Source organism: Manis javanica, chromosome 8 (genome assembly GCF_040802235.1).
Source record: "Manis javanica isolate MJ-LG chromosome 8, MJ_LKY, whole genome shotgun sequence".
NCBI lineage: Eukaryota > Metazoa > Chordata > Mammalia > Pholidota > Manidae > Manis > Manis javanica.
In genome coordinates this window covers 94,596,675-94,616,483 of record NC_133163.1, presented here as the reverse complement: position 1 = coordinate 94,616,483, position 19,809 = coordinate 94,596,675, and the positions used below count along the sequence as shown (strand labels likewise).

The 19,809-nt window shown below is 36.9% G+C and overlaps 1 protein-coding gene across 3 annotated transcripts in view; it reads right to left on the bottom strand.

The window, feature by feature from the left end:
- CTDSPL2 (CTD small phosphatase like 2) overlaps positions 1 to 18,726 on the bottom strand; it is a 78,595-nt gene extending 59,869 nt beyond the window's left edge. For 2 of the 3 annotated variants that reach the window (XM_037022167.2, XM_037022169.2), the window contains exon 1: positions 18,572 to 18,726. The gene's annotated coding sequence lies outside the window, so the exon portion shown is untranslated. The remainder of the gene's footprint in view (positions 1 to 18,571) is intronic. The other variant, XM_037022168.2, reaches the window with a different exon arrangement.
- Positions 18,727 to 19,809: the final 1,083 nt, after the last annotated feature.

The window sequence follows — 19,809 nt, the reverse complement described above, 5'->3', positions numbered from 1 at the left end:
GAAGTGAGTTAAATTAGACTGTTAGAGAGTAAGGGAATTACCCTTGAACCTTTGGTAACAACGAATCTAAAGCCTGCAATGGCAATAAGTACATATCTATCGATAATCACCCTAAATGTAAACGGTTGGAATGCACCAATCAAAAGACACAGAGTCACTGGATAGAAAAATAAGACCCATCTATATGCTGCCTACAAGAGACTCACTTCAAACCCAAAGACATACACAGACTGAAAGTAAAGGGATGTTAAAAGATATTTCATGCAACTAGTAGGGAGAAAAAAAGCAGGAGTTGGCAGTACTTATATCAGACAAAACAGACTTCAAAACAAAGAAAATAACAAGACACAAAGAAGGACATTACATAATGATAAAGGGGTCAGTCCAACAAGAGGATATAACTATTATAGATATCTATGTATGCAACACAGAATCACCTACATATGTGAAACAAACACTAACAGAATTAAAGGGCAAAACAGAATGCAATGCATTCATTTTAGGAGACTTCAACACACCACTCACTCCAAAGGACAGATCAACCAGACAGTAAATAAGTAAAGAGACAGAGGCACTGAACAACATATTAGAACAGATGGACCTAACAGACATCTACAGAACACTCCATCAAAAAGCAACAGGATACACATTCTTCTCAAGTGCACATGGAACGTTTTCAAGAATATATAATATACTAGGCCACAAAAAGCCTCAGTAAATTCAAAAAGATTGAAATTGTAACAACCAGCTTCTCAGATCACAAAGGTATGAAACTAGAAATAAATTACACAAAGAAAATGAAAAAAGCCCACAAACACATGGAGGCTTAATAAGATGCTCCGAAATAATGAATGTATCAATGACCAAATAAAAAGAGATCAAACAATATATGGAGACAAATGACAACTATAATTCAACACTGCAAAATCTGTGGGATGCAGCAAAGTCCATGATAAGAGGGAAGTATATTGCAGTAAAGGCCTTACCTCAGGAAACAACAATCCCAAATGACCAGTCTAAACTCACAATTAATTAAACTAGAAAAGGAAGAACAAATAAGACCCAAAGTCAGTAGAAGGAGGGACATAATAAAGATAGGAGCAGAAATAAATAAAACCAAGAAGAATAAAACAATAATCAATGAAAGCAAGAGCTGGATCTTTGAGAAAATAAACAAAATAGATAAACCCTAGCCAGACTTATCAAGAAAAAAAGAGTCTACACACATAAACAGAATCTGAAATGACACAGGCAAAATCACTACGCACACGACAGAAATACAAAGAATTATGAGAGAATACTATGAAAAATTATGTGCTAACAAACTGGATAACCTAGAAGAAATGGACAACTTTCTAGAAAAATGCAACCTTCTAAGGCTGACCAAGGCAGAAACAGAAAATCTGAGCAGACCAATAACCAGCAAGGAAATTGAACTGGTAATCAAAAAACTACCTAAGAATAAAACTCCTGGGGCAGATGGTTTCAATGCTGAATTTTATCAAACATTTAGTGAAGACCTAATACCCATCCCCCTTAAAGTTTCCAAAAAGTAGAGGAGGAGGAGGGATTACTCCTAAACTAATCCTACCAGACAAACATCACTCTAATACCAAAACCAGGCAAAGGCACCACAAAAATAGATAATTACAGACCAATATCCCTGGTGAACACAGATGCAAAAATATTCAACAAAATATTAGCAAACCAAATTCAAAAATACATCAAAAAGATCATCCACCACGATCAAGTGGGATTCATCTCAGGGATGCAAGGATCGTACAACATTCGAAAATCCATCATTTACCACATCAACATAAAGAAGGAAAAAAACCACATGGTCAGCTCCATAGATGCTGAAAAAGCATTTGACAAAATATCCAACATCCATTCATGATAAAACTCTCAGCAAAATGGGTATAGAGGGCAAGGGATGCCCACTCTCCCTACTTTTATTCAACATAGTAGTGGAGGTCCTAGCCACGGCAATCAAATAATACAAAGAAATGAAAGGCATCCATATTGGTAAGGAAGAAGTCAAACTGTCACTATTTGCAGATGACATGATATTGTACATAAAAAATCTTAAAGAATCCACTCCAAAACTACTAGATCTAATATCTGAATGCAGAAAAGTTGGAGGATACAAAATTAATACACAGAAATCTGTTGCATTCCTATAAACTAATAATGAACTAGCAGAAAGAGAAATCAGGAAAACAATTCCATTCACAATTGCATCAAAAATAATAAAATACCTATGAACAAACCTAACCAAGGAAGTGAAAGACCTACACTCTGAAAACTACAACACACTCATGAGAGAAATTAGGGAAGATACCAATAAATGGAAACATATCCCGTGCTCATGGATAGGAAGAATTAATATTGTCAAAATGGCTATCCTGCTTAAAGCAATCCACAGATTCAATGCAATCCGCATCAAAATACAGCAGCATTCTTCAACAAACTAAAACAAATAGTTCGAAAATTCATATGGAACCACAAAAGACCCTGAATAGCCAAAGCAATGCTTAAAAGGAAGAATAAAGTGGGGGAGGGGGAATTATGCTCACTGACTTCAAGCTCTACTACAAAGCCACAGTAATCAAGACAATTTGGTACTGGCAGAAGAACAGAGCCACAGACCAATGGAATAGACTAGACAGCCCAGATATAAACCAAGCATATATGGTAAATTAATATACAATAAAGGAGCCATGGATATATAATGAGGAAATGACAGCCTCTTCAACAGCTGGTGTTAGCACAACTGGACAGATACATGTAAGAGAATGAAACTGGACTACTGTCTAACCCTATACAGAAAAGTAAACTAAAAATGGATCAATGACCTGAATGTAAGTCATGAAACCATAAAACTCAGAAAAAAACATAGGCCATAAACATGAGCAACTTCTTCATGAACATATCTCCACAGGCAAGAGAAACAAAAGCAAAAATGAACAAGTGGGAGTATATCAAACTAAAGAGCTTCTGTACAGAAAGGACACCATCAATAGAACAAAAAAGCATTCTACAGTATGGGAGAATGTATTCATATATGACAGATCCAATGAAGGGTTGACATCCAAAATACACAAAGAGCTCATGCACCTCAACAAACAAAAAGCAAATAACACAATTAAAAAATGGGCAGAGGAGCTGAACACACACTTCTCCAAAGAAGAAATTCAGATGACCAACAGGCTCACGAAAAGATGCTCCACATTGTTAATCATCAGAGAAATGCAAATTAAAACCACAAAGAGATATCACCTCACACCAGTTAGGATGGCCAACATCCAAAAGATACAAAAATACTCAACAGAATGTTGGAGAGGATGTGGAGAAAGGGGAACTCTCCTACCCTGCTGGTGGGAATGTAAATTAGCTCAACCATTGTGGAAAGCAGTATGGAGGTTCCTCAAAAAACTGAAAATAGAAATACCATTTGACCCAGGAATTCCAGTCCTAGGAATTTACCCTAAGAATGCAGGAGCCCAGTTTGAAAAAGACATATGCACCCCTATCCTCTATGTTTATCGCAGCACTATTTACAATAGCGAAGAAATGGAAGCAACCTAACTGTCCATTCGTAAATGAATGGATAAAGAAGATGTGGTACATATACACAATGGAATATTATTCAGCCATAAGAAGAAAACAGATCCTACCATTTGCAACAACATGGATGGAGCTAGAGAGTATTATGCTCAGTGAAGTAAGCCAGGCAAAGAAAGACAAGTACCAAATGATTTCCCTCATTAGTGGAGTATAACAATGAGGCAAAACTGAAGGAACAAAACAGCAGCAGACTCATAGAACACAAGAATGGACTAACAATTACAAAAGGGAAAGGGTCTGGGGAGGATGGGTGGGAAGGGAGGGATAAGCGGGAAAAAGCAGCATTACAATTAGCACACATAATGTAGGAGCTCGGTACACAGGGAAGGCAGTATAACACAGAGAAGACAAGTAGTGATTTTATAGTATCTTACTATGCTGATGGGCAGTGACTGTAATGGGGTATGTGGTGGGGGCTTGATTATGGGGGGAGTCTAGTAATCATAATGTTGCTCATGTAATTGTACATTAATTATACATAAATAAATAAATAAAAATTCAGTATATAGCTAGTTTTTCATGGAATGAAAGAATAAGCAGGGTTTGAAGGAAGAGTAGTTCTGGGAAAAACAGCAAAAATTAAAGGTGCTGACCACCAGATAGTTTTGGGGGAACCCAAGTGTTTAGGAAAAAGGAAAAAGCAATGTAGCACCAGTTGGGAAACTGTTTCTTTACTATCAATCTAGCTAATACGAACTCTTTCCTTTGATCTAATCCAGGTAGAAGGCACGGGAGTTTATCCCAAGCCACCAGAGTCCAAAGAAGTCACAGAATTAGAATCTATAGCTCTGGTAAGTTGGAGTTCTGCCAAAAATCCACTTTTATATATTATTTGAGTTCTGTCTACACAATAGAAAGCTAGAAAAAATGCCATTACCGGCCCAAAAAGAAAAAACTAGATAACAAAAACTAAATTTTTCTAGAACCCATCATAGAACTGAGAACTCGGGGCAACCAAATATATATACACAAAAAGACCAGCCCTTCCTAGGAGAGACAGATTTCAGCACTAGCTCACCTATGGAAGAGGAGCAAGGGAAGAGTCAGTAGTGCCATAAAAGTAGGCAAAAAGAATTCGTCTAAAATTGTTAATAAACTACAAAAGGCAAAGTGTGGGCTAGCATAAGCATGTAGCACCTTGGGAGCCATAGACACAATGAGAATGTAAATCTATGTGCAGAATCTGTCACAGAGCTCCAACAGGTGCTTCTAATATGGGAACATGGGATTGGAGAGAACCTTCCTCTGTGGTACAAGGCTAGAAGGCAGGAGCATCTACTATGGCAGTGTGGTTGGCGTGGAGGGAGGGATATCAAAGCTCTAACCAGATCCTTCTCCACTAAGGCACAAAAACTTCAAGGCTGAGAGAGGGGCAGCAAGTCCTGTCACCCCAGGAGCACAAGGAAGACATCATTAAGGGATGAGGGTAGAATGAAAGAAAAACCCCTTACCACTAGGACAGGGTCTAACAATCCTGGCCCAAGGTCTTATACATGATTAGAGATAGCCTACTACTGAAGCAGGATCAGGAAACTCTTTTCTAAACCAGATGTGAAAAGACACAAGGCCTAGTTTGGCTTAGAGGGCCAAGATCACTGAGAGCCCCACCACTGATGTGCAGATACACAGAACCTATCCAAGTTTGAGAGGAGACCATGACATCAGAGGTATTCCTGACTCCACCATCAGGCTAACAAGTAGCAATTAACATAAGAGTGGTCTGTGAGAGAGGGTTGGGATCTAGATTCCACAATGAGGCACAGACACACAGGGAAAGACCAAACCTGGGAAACATTTTCCCATACCTCAACTTCTAGCCTAAGCACAAAGTAACACCAGAGAAATCTGAGGCCAGTGGTACATTTAAGGTTCTCTTTGCAACAACAAAACTGAAACTCAACTTAACCCTCTACATTAAAAGTCCAAGTACACAATTTTTCTGGCATATAATACTATTTACTGAGTCTTTATTTTCTATTCATGATATCCAGCATTTAACAAAATACTGCAAGACATACAAAATAGGAAGAAAATGCAACTTATTGTCAAGAGACAAAGAATTCAACAGAACCAAAAATCAATGAGTTTAAAAACAGAAAGCTCAATGAAACCAGGTTTTTTTTTTTAAAGATCAGTAAATGTATAAACCTTCAGCAAGACAGAAAAAAAGGGAAAACAACTCAATTAACAGTATCAGAAATGGAAAAGTGATCATTGCACATCCTACACACATTAAATAAGAAAAAGAATGGAATATTAAAAACAATATTATGCACATCCATTCAACAATTTAGATGAAATTGTCAAATTCCTCCAAAATATGAACCACCAAAGCTCATACAAGAATAGATTACCTCATCAGCTATTTATCTAATTTTAAAAGTTCAAACTGTAGGAAAAACTTCCAGCATAGAAAATTCCAGTCCCAGATGGCTTCAATGGAAAATCCTACTAAACATCTTAAATAAACTAATACCAAATCGACAAAAACTTGTCCTGAAACAGAAGTGAGAGGAATGCTTCTCAACTAGTTTTATGAGGACAGCATTACCCTGATACCAAAACCAAAGACAATACATAGTAACTGGGCCAAGTACAGGTAGGAAATTGCCTATGTAACATCTGCAATAACCTAATTTTATTACCTAAACTTAAAATATAAATGGAAGAGTTTTAAACGTACATATACAACCTCATCTTGGTAATCCTACTATTTATGTTAGAATTAAGCACAACCCCTAGGTTCTTTAGAACTGCATTACTAGCTAAGTTCTTTTCTGTTAGTAACAAAATAATAAATCAAAATTGGCAAATGAGTACAGTAGGGAAATAAATCTACTAAACAATGAAAATTATACAACTTAAGTATATTATATCACAAAACAAACATACCAATGAGGCAACCACATTTTAAGCCTAAGAACTGACATTAGGCAAAAAAGTATATAATGTAAAACAGTTCCACTTTTTCAACATTAGAAGCAGATCTCATTTTAGGAATACAAATAGCTGATTACTCAGGAATCTAAAACTGGGCATTAAAGTTTGCTTTCTATTTACCTGCGGCCCAGGTAAAACGGCATGTTGGGGGGAAGAGGCTCTTCCAAATGCTCATTATAAATTCCAACATTAATTCTAATTTCTCTATCACCTCTACATTTGTGCCTCACATTCAGCTGCGTTCTCAACACTTTCACTTGGCACCTCAAATTCAACTTACCCAAAACTGAATTCACTTTTCCCGTCCCAGCCCCATACATACCCAAACCTGTTCTTCCTACTGTATTTTTCCTAAGAAATTCTTGATCATAAGTAATGCTACTACCATCTACCTAAATAATCAAGCCAGAAACCATCCTAAACTTCTAGTCATTCTTCCTTTCCCCAACAGTCAATCACAAATCCTGATGAGTTTACCTGTAAAATAGTTCTCATTCTTGCCCCCTTTAAATCCATCCTCCACACTCCACAAACCTGCCTGTTGCTTCCCATCAAGTCCCATCAAAATAATGACTAAATCATAGCATTACATATAAAATCCTACAAGATCTACCTCTCCAAGTCTTTTTTCATTACTATTTGCTGTTTCTTTGCACTCCAGTAATAACGGTTTCCTGCCCACACTGCTGTATTATGCTGCTTCTTTTCTCTTTACCCTAAATATTCTTATTATTGTTTAAAGTTCAGTCCAAGTACCATGCACCCCAATAAATAACCACTTCCACATCCCCAAGCCTCTGTAAACCTGATTATCTCTACCTCAGCTCTTAACAAAGCACTGAAATAATCTGATATATTAACTGCACTACTGTAAGAGTCTTGAAGGCAGAGAACTTATCTGTACCTTCAGTAACCTACCACACAAATAACTTAATCTTTGCTGAACTGAACCATACTTTTTCTCATTTCCCTCAAAGACTAGAGAATGGGGAAAAACTATGTCACTGAAATACAATCTTCACTGCAGTAATCAATTCTTCCTCAAGAAAAGAGGCCTATACAGATGGATTCACTACTGAATTTTATCAGACATTTAGAGAAGACATAATACCCATTCTCCTTAAAGTTTTCCAAAAAACAAAAGAGGAGGGAATACTTCCAAACTCATTCTATGAAGTCAGCATCACTCTAATACCAAAACCAGGCAAAGACAACACAAAAAAAGAAAATTACAAACCAATATCCCTGATAAATATAGATACAAAAATACTTAACAAAATTTAAGCAACCAAATTCAAAAACACATCAAGAGGATCATACCCCATGCTCAAGTGGGATTCATTGCAGGGATGCAAGGATGTTACAACATTAAAAAATCCATCAACATCATCCACCACATCAACAAAAAGGACAAAAACCACATGATCATCTCCATAGATGCTGAAAAAGCATTTGACAAAATTCAACATCCATTCATGATAAAAACTCTCAAAATGGGTATAGAGGGCAAGTACAACATAATAAAGGCCATATATGACAAACCCACAGCCAACATTATACTTAACAGCCAGAAGCTCAAAGCTTTTCACCTAAGATCGGGAACAAGACAGGGATGCACACTCTCCCCAGTTTTATTTAACATAGTACTGGAGGTTCTAGCCACAGTAATGAGACAACACAAAGAAATAAAAGGCATCCAGATTGGTAAGGAAGAAGTCAAACTGTCACTATTTGCAGATGATACGATATTGTACATAAAAAAAACCCTAAAGAATTCACTCCAAAACTACTAGAACTAATATTTGAATTCAGCAAAGTTGGGGGATACAAAATTAATACACAGAAATCTGTTGCATTCCTATACATCAATGATGAACTAGCAGAAAGCAAAATCAGGAAAACAATTCCATTCACAATGGCATCAAAAATAATAAAATACCTATAAACAAACCTAACCAAGGAAAGGAAAGACCTACACCCTGAAAACTATACGACGCTCTTAAGAGAAATTAAAGAGGACACTAACAAATGGAAATTCAATCCATGCTCTTGGGTAGGAAGGATTAATATTGTCAAAATGGCCATCCTGCCTAAAGCAATCTACAGATTCAATGCAATCCCTATCAAAATACTGACAGCATTCTTCAATGAACTGGAACAAATAGTTCTAAAATTCATACGGAACCACAAAAGACCCTGAATAGCCAAAGCAATCCTGAGAAGGAAGAATAAACTAGGGGGGATCTCACTTCCCAACTTCAAGATCTACTACAAAGCACAGTAATCAAGACAATTTGGTACTGGCACAAGAAGAGACCCATAGACCAGTGGAACAGAATAGACAGTCCAGATATTAACCCAAACATATATGGTCAATTAATTTATGATAAAGGAGCCATGGATATACAATGGGGAAATGACAGCCTCTTCAATATTGGCTGGTGTTGGCAAAACTGGATAGCTGCATTCAATAGAATGAAACAGGATTACTACTGTCTAACTCCATACACAAAAGTGAACTTGAAATGTATCAAAGACCAGTGCAAGTCATGAAACCATAAAACTCTTAGAAAAAAACACAGGCAAAAATCTATTGGACATAAAGATGAGCAACTTCTTCATGAACATATCTCCACAGGCAAGAGAAACAAAAGCAAAAATGAACAAGTGGGAGTATATCAAACTAAAGAGCCTCTGTACAGAAAGGACACCATCAATAGAACAAAAAGGCATTCTACAGTATGGGAGAATATATTCATATATGACAGATCCAATGAAGGGTTGACATCCAAAATATACAAAGAGCTCATGCACCTCAACAAACAAAAAGCAAATAACACAATTAAAAAATGGGCAGAGGAGCTGAACACACACTTCTCCAAAGAAGAAATTCAGATGACCAACAGGCTCATGAAAAGATGCTCCACATCGCTAATCATCAGAGAAATGCAAATTAAAACCACAAAGAGATATCACCTCACACCAGTTAGGATGGCCAACATCCAAAAGATACAAAAATACTCAACAGAATGTTGGAGAGGATGTGGAGAAAGGGGAACTCTCCTACCCTGCTGGTGGGAATGTAAATTAGCTCAACCATTGTGGAAAGCAGTATGGAGGTTCCTCAAAAAACTGAAAATAGAAATACCATTTGACCCAGGAATTTCAGTCCTAGGAATTTACCCTAAGAATGCAGGAGCCCAGTTTGAAAAAGACACATGCACCCCATCCCCTATGTTTATCGCAGCACTATTTACAATAGCGAAGAAATGGAAACAACCTAACTGTCCATTCATAAATGAATGGATAAAGAAGATGTGATATATATACACAATGGAATATTATTCAGCCATAAAAAGAAAACAAATCCTACCATTTGCAACAACATGGATGGAGATAGAGGGTATTAAGCTCAGTGAAATAAGCCAGGCTGAGAAAGACAAGTATCAAATGATTTCACTCATCTGTGGAGTATAAGAACAAAGAAAAACCTGAAGGAACAAAACAGCAGCAGACTCACAGAACCCAAGAATGGAGTAACAGTCACTAAAGGGAAAGGGACTGGGAATGGTGGGTAGGAGGGGAGGGATAAGGGGGAAAAAGGGACATTAGGATTAGGACACACAATGTGGGGTGGGGGGGGCACAGGTAAGGCAGTACAACACAGAGAAGACAACAAGTGATTCTACAGCATCTTACTACACTGATGGACAGTGACTGTAATGAGGTATGTGGTGGGACTTGATAATGGGGGGGTCTAGTAACCATAATGTTGCTCATATAATTGTATATTTATGATTGCAAATATATATATACATATATATATATATATATATATATATATATATATATATATATATATATATATATATATATATATAAAAGGGGCCAATAAATAAAACTAAAAATGTTCCTTCCTCATAAGATTTCCTACCTCTTCACAAAATCCGATTCCAAGCAATATTTGAAGCCAAGAATTTTGCCTGCAAATTGTCTTGTGTTAACAAGACTGTAATAATACTACAAGCATAACTCAGTTGATAATTTGCTACTGAGGTCTTGAATGCAAATTTCTATCAAAACAACAAAATAGCACCTTATATATGAAGGATTTTTTTTTTAGTTTTATTTTGGTATCATTAATCTACAATTACATGAAGGACATTATGTTTACTAGGCTCCCCCCTTCACCAAGTCCCCCCACCACACCCGTTCACAGTCACTGTCCATCAACATAGTATGATGCTGTAAAATCACTACTTGTCTTATTTGAAGGATTCTCAACAAATTATCTAGAACTAACTCAATGTACATTCTTTTAAACAAAGGATTGCTAAATGAGGAACAGAAGAAGGAAACAAAAGTGGGTAATATAAGTTTTTAAAAACTGTAAAAATATCACAAATCAAACTTTAAAAACAGCAAAGTCTGGGTTTAACCAGAAAATTTATGTATATGTAAATTATAAGTTGACTGTATAAAGAATACATGCATGCAGGGTTCTGGAGTAGGCTTCTGAGGGAATTACTAAAGAAATAATATCCGTTCTAGGAGGTATCAGTCTTAAATAATCTATCATTAGTTAGCTGTGACACTGATTAGGCACTGGTTAAGTCATCAATCATTCTAGCACTTCCTCAACAGCATAAGTTACTGGACATCAGATCTCTGTGTTTTGCTACATCTAAATTCTACTTAAAAGAAGAGCTGTCAAAAAGGAAGATGAGTCATTAATCTGAGCCGTTTTCATCCTTCTATCACGCACAACTCATGTCACAGCATCCTAATTAAGACAAACATTTACTACATGTTAAAAAGTCTTCAGGGTGTTTCATCGCGAATGAAACAAAGAAGTTACTGGACTTGATGACCCCTTTGGTCTCCTCTAGCTCTAAATTTGCTGTTACACATGGTATCACTATGAAATTTATATTCCTGAAAGAAAAAGCTAAAAACCATCACCTTCATTGACACCAAATGACATTTTCAAAAGTGTCAAAAAAAAGTGTCAGCCTCCGTTTTTTCACAGTTTATATTTCTAACCTGTCTAGTACGTAATCAACAACTTCAGATATTGCAACTATCCACTTTAACTCTCCACTACTTTCCTAAACCTTCATTAAATGACTTCAGAGAAGGAAGAGATTTCTCTGCCCCTTCCACTTATCACCTAATAAAAGTCAAAAGTCAACTAAGGCAGAAGGAAAATGTAGAAGAGTATTTATATAAAGTATCAACTCCAACATAGATTCTTTTCATCAAAGTGTGTGATAAAGATAGGTGGCCTTTATAGGTCATTATTTTTATGTATGATTTTCTCTTTTTTTAGCATAAGATTATAGAATTCTTCAGAAACTAAATATAATTGAATAATCAAAAACATTTGTCAAAGCTAGAGAGTATACAAAAATTAAAACATCTGCTGAGTTAAGTTGATAATTTAAGAGTGTTTTCCTCTTAAAAGTTTTCTTCAATGAACCAAAAGAAAATTTTTTTCTAAAACCATGACCAATTAATTTTCTCTAGAGAAACAAATATGTGGGTTAAGATTATTGATGACTGAACACTACAAAAATACAAGCTGATTTCTTAAAGACATTATTATTCAGTTGGTTCATCACAGAAAATACTTAAGGCAGTCATTCATATATATGTTTTAAAGTAATACTATCAGCACTCCAACTTAAAACCTTGTATGTCCTCAGCGTAAATACCATTAGGGCAAGGCAATATTTGTTATGGACAGAATGAGACAGTACACCATTCTGCTGAGGACATACTTGTATTTCTTTAATCTAAGATTTAATAGAACAGTAATTTAGAAAATGTTTTAATTTCAACTACTTCCAATAAATACAATTAAAATATCTTATAAAGAGAACATTCTATTAAATTGTATGAAAGAAATTCACACCAATAAAATGATCTAACACAATGTGTTATTTTAGCAAAAATGTAATTTATGAATTCATAAGAACTGAGTTCTATAAGACTCATGAGAAACTTTTTTTTTCCCCTCAAAAAAAACATAGGAAACTTCTCACTCAAGTCTATCTTTTTTCATCATATTACTATCCTTTCCAGAATATATATATTCCAACACATATTTTTTTATGTGGGATATATACAAGTTACAATGTACTTATTGACTACACTAACAAAGAACATGTGAAGATTAAAAAAAGTGGACTTAATTTTGGCAGAATTTTCCTAAGTGTGCTTTGAACTTAAGCAGTTCTCACCAAAACTGGGCAAGGGGACAGATGTAACTACTTATTTATACTAGTTTGATAAAAACTTTAATGTAAAGAAAAGTAATTTTACATTAAACTTACTCTCAGGCCAGTAGAAATCTGAAACTCTCAGAACATACTAATTTTATGTAAGAATCAATGAGAGGTTGACAAAGAAGAAAAAAAGCACTAACTAAAAATCTTTAAATTTTAAAATAAAAACATCAAAGCCTTTGACCAAAATAAACTTGCACTGAGTATCTGAAATAATATTCTTATCACTATCTACCAAGGACAAACTAAGTATTATTACTGAGATAAACTGAGGACAAGGAGGTTTATGAAGAGGGAATTTTTATTTAAATTACTAGTCAAAGATAAGGTATAATAGTTCTCTAAGAGAAGTGCCCTCTTGTTTGCTGGTACTAAAAAACATTAAAAAGATATACTCCCAATGAGAGAAAAATGCATGATTGTTTGAAATGTATTTGTGAATATTTTTAAAATAATTTTTATCAGTACATCAGAAAATTAAAGGATTGTATAATTATTTTATTTAACAAAATACATTAAAGGTACCTATATGGTCAGTGAGAAGTTAATAATTTTCAACTCAATAGAATAATCATGCATATTTGGGAAATACCAGGAAGAAAGTAATTATTACTAAAACAATCATAGTTTTTTCTCAACTATTTTTGAGATATTTATGTGTTCTGTTTAACAAGTAATATACTCTTCTTTTAATAAAACTCTTGTTTTAATAAAACATACTTTTAACTTCCTGCTTCAAGATTAACTGGTCAAACATGAGAAACTCAAAATATCAGGTTATGCTACTTACAGGATCTTAATCTTCCCCTTATTTTTAGCAACATCTCTGATTTTTAGTTCCCAATTTCTCAAAATAGAAGCATTTCTTTCAAAGAAAGAAAACATTCCTCCTAAACTATACAAACCACTATTACTAAACACTAGTAATCCCAATTATTTCTGAGTATTCAAGTGCCTTCTAATAGTACAGTTGCTTCTTTAATCAAAGTAGTAAACACATTTCCTTGTCCTAAAATTATAGCTACAATGAAAACCTCATTGCTCACGTCAAAGCACTGCTGATGATTCATATTTAATCTACACTTTCTATAATCTCTCTGAATTAATACAGCAGAGCTTATGAATACCATAAAATATGGGGTCCCTAATATAGCCAACTGGCCTACTATGATCTTATATTAAAGTTAAAAGAATTTTTAATGTGAATATTTTATACCACTATTCTTTTTTCAAAGGCATTTGTGTTTCCCTTCATTTTTCTAAAAGTACGATATTAGTAAAACAACAAATTTGACTGGATCTATACTGTCGGAACTCAACCAAGAATTAGAAGTGCAAGTTGCAGCGCTCCAAAATCTTGCGACTATAGACTATCCGCTGTTAAAAGAACATATGGGATGTGAACAGTTCACAGGAATGTGTTGTTTTAATATGTCTGATTTTTCTCAAACTATTCAAATTCAGTTAGACAATATCCATCATATCATTGATAAGTTTTCACAAATGCCTAGGGTGCCTAACTGGTTTTCTTGGTTTCACTGGATATGGCTGGTAATTGTAGGTCTGCTTTGGTTATGTAGCTGTATTCCTATTGTTAATGTGTGCACGCAATTTAATTAGTAGTTTAAAACCTATACATGCTTATGTTACACTACAAGAAGATATGTCAAAGAAATAATCTTCCCATGTTTTCTTCTGTCTGCTACTTCTATAGCTTTTCTTCTTCCTTCCTAATTACAACCCTTAAGTAGAATTCGTGCCTCATATCGAAATTACCGAGCATCATAATTCTTCTTGAGGTAAAGATACCTCAAGACAAATGCTGAGCATAGAAGCCACAGGGCATAAATCTGCAAAGAAGTAAAAAGCTAACCTTTTCAAACAATATTGCTTCTCTCTCACTTACCAAGTTTACATTTCCCTGTATGGCCCTGGAAGATGACCGGTTAGCCAGAGGCGGGTAAGATTCCTCAAGAGAGGAAGAACCTAAGACAGGCACAGTCGCAGGGGGGCCATCAGGTGAGAAACTGGGGATCAACAGAGGTGAGGCTTAGAACCTCACCCCCCCGGTTTTGAGAGAAATCTTCTGCATCCGTGGATGTTTTGTTGCCCTTGTCTAGCTTGGATTAATACTTAGTCTATAGGCACACACCTGATCATCTACATTAGCCCTCTTACAGCACTAAACTATATTTTCTACCTTTATCTTGCATCTACCTACCACTTTAGCATTTTATTAAAAATAATAATAATAATAATAAGGGAGAAATGTGGGATTCACATATAAATCAAGTATAAAAATCAAACAAATAATCATATTTGACCTGACTGTTTGTAGTTCATGATGTGTGATTAAAACCGAAAGTTTCTGTGATATGACTGCCCTTGCACTGTTCACCATCTAAGAACTTATTCACTATGTAAGAACTTGTTCACCATGTAAGAACTTGTTCGTTATGCTTGGAGACTGTTGAGAATTAGGCTTGGGGTTGATTAACGATTGTGCATTGAGTCCCATATACAGAATTTTATTGTTGTTAACAACCATATGATCAATAAATATGAGAGATGCCCTCTCAAAAAAAAAAAAAGTATATTAACTGAGAGAACTGCAGATGAACTAAACAAACAAAAGGCTAGCCAAATCAATAAACCATGTTTGTCCTTAAGGTCTCATGATTCTTCTTGGTACCACCTTAATCTCACCCCTCATTACTGTCAGATTCACAAGATTCCCAAAGGACCCCAAGAGGCCCAAGCTTCTCACTAAGGCTCTACCCCCACCATGCCTTTCTCCCCTAGACAATGTTCCTAAATGCCACACCTATCCTGATCACAGCGCGCAAGCAAAAGCTTACTTCTGTATCCCCACTGCCTCTGAACCCTCACCTGTTTGTAGTATCAGCACGTTTATTTAATAAATGATTCTTTGCTAATATTGTTGATAAAAGACAGTAATTTAAAAGTTTCTCTTTCAGAGAATTTCAATATTTCAAACAGAACATTTTAGAAAGAATTCCGTAACAGACAGACAGACACAAAATTTGGCAATGGCAGTTCTCAAATTATACCACAGTCAACCATCCAATCTACCTATTAGTAATGTAGATCCAATTACAATTTAATACAGTTTAAATTAAAAATTAATTTAGTCATACAACCAGTAGTGAACATATGTCTGGCTTAGACATATGCCTCATGGCAAATGGAATCTAAAACTGCAATCGTATAGTTTTATCATAAATCCTGCATGTTAATCTTCTCATCTTCAAAGTAGTGCAAATGACCCCCTGTAGCCAATCTGCTTAACATGGCCAGGTAACTTTTTATCCCACCCAAGAGTTACTTAGAGAACACCATATATGAGGTCCTCTCAGCACATTTGGTATTTATGACTTCAAGTGTCTTTATATGTTTATAATTTGGTAAATTACAAATATAATTAGATATTGCTTCTTTTGAATTTTGATAAACCACCTCATTTTTTATCGCATTAATCCAAACCAGTCTCCTATGAATAAAGAAATTGAATACCATTTTATTCAGTCTGCAATTCTCTAGTTACAAGTCTGGTACATCCTTTCTTAACAAGAGAGCTGAAGTTTTTTCCCCCAACACTGAAAGGATTCTATTATATAATCATTTTGTAAAGAAACCTCTTGACCAGAAATCTCAAACATGGGATCAGTTAGATGAATTTGGGAAATATAAAATTTCCCCAATTCTTAATTTCTTAATAGTGGAAAAGGAATAGCATAACTAGCTCAAATGAAATGCCCAAGAGACACTATGCAGCATGGAATATTATGAAACATACCAATCCTATTTGGTTTTTCTACGCAATTGTATTTGGAATTTCTACACAGTTGCAAGTCCACAAAGGTTAGGTCTATACAACTTAAGAGATTTTACATCCTTTCAACGCATACTGAGAAGAGTATTAAAAGAGCCCCAGTGCTGAATGTATGTAGAATAAAAACAGTTTGGGAGAATGCTTGACAAAGTCTACATACAATGCTCTCCCAGCTATAGGTAAACCAAATTTTATTAAAAACATTAATGCTTTATAAACTACCCAAAAAGGCCATTTACATACAGATAAAGCCTAAATTAATAATTTATTTTACATCCTATTAAGTCACATATTTGGTCCTATCTTTTAAACAACTTGGCAAGCAAGTGTCCAACATGCCCTCAACCTCCACTTCCCACCCTTTATTATTCTGGTCCCAGAAGGTAAGTATTAAGTTCAACTCAAACCTAAAATACTGCTTAGCCTAGAAGCTAATGTTACGTTGACTTTCTTTATGACCTTGGAGGGGGGGAAATCTACCAAATGATGACTATAATGATATTAGTGTATTTCTGTTTATTATTAAAACTTAATCCTAATATGCTAACAATAGTGAAGTCTTCTAAACTGAACCTAGAAAGCTGAGAAAGCCTTTAAGTTATCAACATCAAATGATACTGTAACTCAAACCACATTTTTAAGACTTAGTTTGACTAAGAAAAACCTATAAAGATCTCAAATTCAACAAAATCAAAAAATAAATTCTGAAAAAGACCAACGAGCCTCCTTACTACTTTTCTTTATGGACAAGTGGTCCGCAATGTGGAAAAAAGAGAAAGGGAATAAAACTAGCCTCAACTAGCCATCTCTTTGCTTTATAAGGGAAACGACTGGATCACAAACGACAATTTAAAACGGCAAAGAATGTGGAGACAAAGAAATATACAATCTGAAGATTACTAAAATGAATTTATCATTTAAGTCACTAATTTATATACCCATGTTGGACAGTAATATTTGTTGCTGTAATAAAAATTTGCCTTATTAGCCTTAGAAAGATCTGCCTTAGAGGAGTATTTACTAAGTACATTTCATTTCAGCATCTTAGGGCAGTTTACGAGCGGTATCTCTTTGGGCTTCCCTAAGGTACTCTGAAGTGCTTAACATCATTCACACATCCAACCACCACTAGGGTGAGAAGTAAATAAACACGATTTACTTATGCAATTATTTGCCACGGAATTCTTATCAACAATGCAAAAGTAAACATCCATTCGGGCATTTAATACCCAAAGAAAGTGTCGAATGCTACGGACGAAAAGATTCACCCTTAACTGACCACTATATAAACCAGAGGCCTCCATGGGCTATTCTTTACTACCACTCTTGATTTGAAAAAGTAACAATGTCAGCTCAACATTTTAACAGTACATAAGATAAACAGAACTAAGTGAAATCTCTTCTTCAAGATCATCAAAGGGTGTTTATAAAAACTGAGATAGAGCAACGCCCCCCTAAAAGCACGCTACCAGAAAGAATGAAACATCAAAACATCAGGTGGGCCAAGGTTAGAAAAGCTGATCTAAGCCAGTTACCCGGAGGGGACCACAGGGTTTGGGACTAGGAACTGGAGATTGGGGTGGGGGTGGGTAGCAAAGTGGAATCTAACCCCAGAAATCAAAACACAGGCCGCAGCCTAGGAGCTGAGGCTGGCGGGAAGCGAGCTCCTTTTCTCTTCTCGGGGAAAGTCGAGAGAAGAGCGGCTCCACATCGCCGACCCACGGGGCGCCAACAGCGCGCCTACCACAGTGCCGGAGCCGCTGGAGAACCCGGCGGAGAAGGGGAGGAGATCCCGGCAGACGGCCCTGAAGAGGAGGACGACTAAGACTGGAAGCAGCGGCAGTGTCTAGACGAGGGGGATTACCTAACTGTGACGACAGAGAAGTGTCCTCAGACTCCGTCGATGGTCCCGACTGCGCAATGTGTGGTGTCTTTCCCGCTTTGCCCGCAGCAGCAACAGAACCAGCTCCTTCAGCCAGTCGCCATTTCCCGCCTACCGACCTGCTGCACCGCACGGACAGGGACCCGGATGGAAAGCGGCCTCACCGCGCAGGCGCCTTGACTTTCTCCTCCCCCACCCGCCACAATTCCGCGAGGTGGGAGGGGAAGGAATGCGGGCAGCCACAGCGGCAAAAAAAAGAAAAAAAAAACAGCTTTTATTTCCGTGATGAGCGTTAGAGTTCCTGCTGCCAGAAGAAACTCACAAGCTGGAATTCCGGACAAAAACTGTACGCAAGGCCTTCGGACCGGATGGAGTAACAAGGACAAAATCTATCAGATAGGCCAGAGCCTGGGGAACACTTGTACTTTAGGGGCCTCCGTAGCTGGCTGTGCTGTGGTCTTAGAGTAGGGCGTAAAGTGTTGGGAGTGGAGAGGCGTGGACCCGAAGGACGGTTTTTCCTCCCGCAGCTAACGGAACTGCACAGGCAGAGGTGGGAGGGGAGCTGCCCTCGCCCCGGAGGCGGGGCTTAGGAACGCGTCGCGCGTCCTGGCGGCCAGGGTTTAGTAACCTGGGCGCGCCAGGTGGGTGGAGCCGAGTGAGACGGGGTGGGACTAACGCCTTGGCGCGCTGGACGAGGTGGTCTATGGAAAGCGCTGCCCAGGCCGGGATAAGACGAACCTTTCGTCCTTCCTGGTATCCAGGTACTCCCTGAAGGTCCTTCCAGTTCACTGCCTAGAGGGCATAGCAGTTGCTGGCGGATCTGTCATACAACCCACACTTCGACTCCACCACGTTGGCGGCAGTGGTTCTGAGAAGTCACATCATTCAGGCGAATGGGTTCCTGTTCCTACCTGCAGGCTTTGGTCAAAGGGCCGACACCTCACGTGGTGAAAATGTGTCAATACGGAGCGTCCAGTCCAGAATATCAGAACACCAAGCCTAATGGTTGGAAGAGCAGTGTTTGTTTACTGAAACTCCCGACCACTGTCATTATTCAAACAAGAAATATTTATTTTAAAAACAGTATGTTAGAACCAAACTAGATACAACAGTGAACGAGGCAGACACGGACCCTGCCTTCCCAAAGCTCACAGTCACGTTAAGACAAGCATAATTTAAATACAGTTTGATAAAATAATGACAGGCGTGGTAAGAGTATA